Source organism: Ursus maritimus, unplaced genomic scaffold, assembly GCF_017311325.1.
Source record: "Ursus maritimus isolate PB19 unplaced genomic scaffold, ASM1731132v1 scaffold_12, whole genome shotgun sequence".
In the NCBI taxonomy this organism is placed as follows: Eukaryota; Metazoa; Chordata; class Mammalia; order Carnivora; family Ursidae; genus Ursus; species Ursus maritimus.
This window is the reverse complement of record NW_024423564.1, coordinates 42,715,781-42,719,823: the sequence shown is the minus strand read 5'-3', so window position 1 is coordinate 42,719,823 and position 4,043 is coordinate 42,715,781. Positions and strand designations below refer to the sequence as shown.

Genomic DNA, 4,043 nt, shown 5'->3' with positions numbered 1-4,043 from the left:
TGCTGGTGGGAATGCAAAATGGAACAGCGACTTTGGAAGACAGTTTGGTAGTTTCTTTTAAAATTAAACATACTCTCTTACCATATATTCCATCAATGTGCTCCTTGCTATTTACCCAAATGAGTTGAAAACTTTGTACACACAAAAGCCTTCACACAGCTATTTATAGATGTTTTATTCACAACTGCCACAATTTGAAAGCAACCAAAATGTCCTTCAGTGGGTGAATGGATAAATGAATTGGTAAATCCATACAATGGGATATTATTCAACAGTGAAAAGAAATGAGCTAAGCCCTGAAAAGACATGGAAGAATCTTAAATGTATACTCTAAGTGGAAGAGCCAATCAGATACATACTGTATGATTCCAATTATATGACATTCTGGAAAAGGCAAAAATATGGAGATTACAAACATCAGTGTTTGCCAGAGGTTGGGGGGTAGAGGGTAGAATAGGCAGAGCACAGGGGATTTTTAGGGCAGTGCAAGTATTCTGTATGATACTACAGTGGTGGATACATGTCACTGTACACTTGTTAAAACCTGAAAATGTACAACTCAAGAGTGAACTCTAGTGTAAACTATGGGCTTCAGGTGATAATGATGTGTCAATGTAGATTACCAATGATAGCAAACCCACCACTCTGTTGAATGTTGGGGAAGCTGTGAATGTGTGGGGGAAGGGGACACATGAAAACTCTGTACTTTCTGCTTAATTTTGCTGTGAACCTAAAACTACTCTAAAAAATTAAGTCTATTTTTTAAAGGTATAAACTCCTGAGAGTCTCAGCCTCATCGCTACTGCTCAGAGAATGCCAAGCCCCCATCCATCCACCACCTTCCCCTCCAAAACAGAACATCCAGTCATGGGTAGAAAGGAGTTGGTGCAGAAGGCCAAACTGGCTGAGCGCGCTGAGCGTTATGATTACATGGCAGCCTGCATGTAACTGAGCAAGTCTGTAACTGAGCAAAAAGCTGAATTATTCAATGAGGAGAGGAATCTTCTCTCATTTGCTTATAAAAATGTTGTAGGAGCCCATAGGTCTTCTTGGAGATTTGTCTCAGGAATTTAGCAAAAGATGGAAGGTGATGAGAAAAAACAGCAGACGGCTTGAGAATACAGAGAGAAAATTGAGACCAAGCCAAAAGATGTCTGCAATGACGTACGGTCCCTTTTGGGAAGTTTTTGATCCCCAGTGCTTCACAGGTGAGCAAAGTCTTCTATTTGAAAATGAATGGAGATGACTACTGTTACTTGGCCGGGGTTTCTGCTGGTGATGATAAGAAGGACATTATGGACCAGTCACCACAGCGATACCAAGAAACTCCTTAAGTCAGCAAAAAGGAAATGCAACCAATACATCCTATCAGGTTGGGTCTGGCCCTTAACTTCTCTGTGTTCTATTATAAGATTCTGAACTCCCTGAAGAAAGCCTGCTCTCTTGCAAAGACACCTTTTGATAAAGCCATTGCTGAACTTGATACATTAAGTGAAGAGTCATACCAAGACAGCCCTTTTGTAGTGTCTGGGTGGCTCAGTCGGTTAAGCAGCTGACTTTGGCTCAGGTCATGATCTTGGGGTCCTGGGCTCCATCCCTGTATCAGGCTCCCCACTCAGCAAGGAGTCTGTTGTCCCTCTCCCTCTGCCCCTCCCCCCCACTTGTGCACGCGCGCATGCTCTCTCTCTCTCTCTCAAATAAATAAATATCTTTAAAAAAAAGAAAAAGAAAAAGACAACACGCTAATAATGCAATTACTCAGAGACAATGTGACATTGTGCACATCAGATACCCAAGGAGATGGAGTTGAACTGAAACAAGAGAAGGAGGGGAAAATTAGCTGGCTTTCCAACTTTTGTATTCCTCGTTCTAAAATTTACACAGTGGACCATTTGTCATTCATGCTGTCCCACAAATAGTTTTTTGTGTACGATTTATGACAGGTTTATGTTACTTCTTTTTGAATTCCTATTCTTCTCATGAGAACAGATCTGTCTTGAGATCTGTCTTTTTATGTTTAATATTAGGGAAGTAGAGCTAGCTAACATTTAGGGAGTTACCTGTTTTCATCTTGGGGTGGCCAATATGGGGATGTGGAACTTTTATACTAGTTATAAATGTTTGGCATAGTAATTGTGGCTTCACAAAGGCCAGAGTTGAAACTGGTCCCATGTCTAAGCAGAGAAAACTGCCTACATATTGGTTTGTCCTGGTGGGGAATAAAAGGAATAACTGGTTGCAGATACAGGTACAGTTATTGTGGATATTATAAGTCTGGAGCACTTACAAGGCTGCAGTAGAAATGGGTATCCTGTGGATATTACAGGTTGAACCACGTGTAACTGTGGAATACTCACTCTCAATGTGCACACCTTTGACTACAGTTGCAGAAGTGTTCCTTTCATTGTGACCCAATTTCCTCTGGATAAGGGCAGAAATGGTTCATAATCCATTATTTGTAAAGTTCCCTGCTGTTTGCTTTCATTATTTTTGCAACACTCATTTTATTTGTATGTAAATGTTTTAGGCAACCTGAGAACTAACGTACAAGTAAAAATGCAGTAAAGATGAATTGCTTGATACCCATTACTTTATGTTTATTAAGCACAACAGCAAAACAAAAATCCCAGCGATTTAACTTTTTTTTGGTTCTTTTTTTTTTTTGCTTTTGTGATTTTTTTTTTTTTGATACTTGCCTAACATGAATGTAGTATAAATATAGTTAACAGGGAAATAACTGGAGATGATGACTAGCTTTGTTTAATGTCTTACAAAATTTTCATGAACAAGCCAAGCATAATTGTAGAGTGCATGTATTAAGTTCATGTAAGTTGAATAAAGGCTCGTGAATGGAATTTTCAACTACTTGCTCTATAGTTTTTTATGTAAATTAGTCCTTTGGTTCTGAAACTTCTCTAAAAGAAATTGTACATTTTTAGAAATTTATTCCTTATTCTCTCTTGGCAGCTAATGGGCTCTTATCAAGTTTAAATACAAAGTTATTGTAATAACAATAACAACAAGGTATAAACTTCTCAGGACAAAGAGAACAGGAAAGTTTTGAAAGATAGAAAAAAGATGAAACAAATAGCAACTGGCTCAGTAAGTCAGAGAAAGTTAAAGCCCAACTACCTAGAAAGGGAAATGCCAATGAAAAACCAGCACATTTGTTCTACTAAACTCTAGAAAGATTCAGGAATTAGAGGTACTAGGTGACTTTGAAGACTAAAGGGCGAGATAGGGTGAACACAAGAGGATTGATTTTTGAGTCTGTAATGGGAGCATTCAGAGTTTAGATGTCCTCTCCCAGCCTACATCCCCTGCCACCAAGAAAAAATAAGACATTACTGTAGGTGGAGATTGACTCAGAAAGGCTCCAGTTTGGGGAACATTATGAGAAAAACATGCAATCCAGGATATAGGAAGTCTAAAACAAAAGAAAGTATCACCAGGATAGGGATGAAGACAGATCTCAAGAAAACTATGGTATAGTTGATTTAGAAAGCAGTCATATTGGATTTAGAAAGCAGTTGTATTGGATTGGGAAAATGGAGAATTCAGGAGAGATGTTTTTAAGGGAAAAAAGTGGAACTTATCTATTACCTGTGAGGTTTGACAATAACAAGAGGAGCTTCAGTGCTTGGAAAGAAAGCTTGGGCTGAATGAGCAACACGAGCAAAGAAAACTAAGCAAAAATAAACAACATGATAGCTGCCTCCAGGAGAAACAGTGAGTTGTTTTATTAAATGCAACAGATTATTATATGTGGATCAACTGTGATCAAATTTATACAGTCCTAATAATTAAATATAAAATTATGTAACCAATAAATTAGGAGAACGAAAGTAGGAAAAATTTTAGTCACAAAGTATAATAAAGTTAAAGCCTGAATTCCATAGTAAAAATCAATAGCTAATATATAAAGTCAATATATTGAGAAATTAAATCAATATAAATATCTAAATCAATATGATGGAGGTGCCTGGGTGGCACAGTAGGTTAAACATCTGCCTTCAGCTCAGGTCATGATCCCAGGATCCTGG

At 38.0% G+C, this 4,043-nt stretch overlaps 1 pseudogene; it reads left to right on the top strand.

The window, feature by feature from the left end:
- The first annotated feature begins 867 nt into the window (after window positions 1–867).
- LOC103663002 lies at window positions 868–1,919 on the top strand (annotated as a pseudogene).
- The last annotated feature ends 2,124 nt before the right edge of the window (window positions 1,920–4,043 follow it).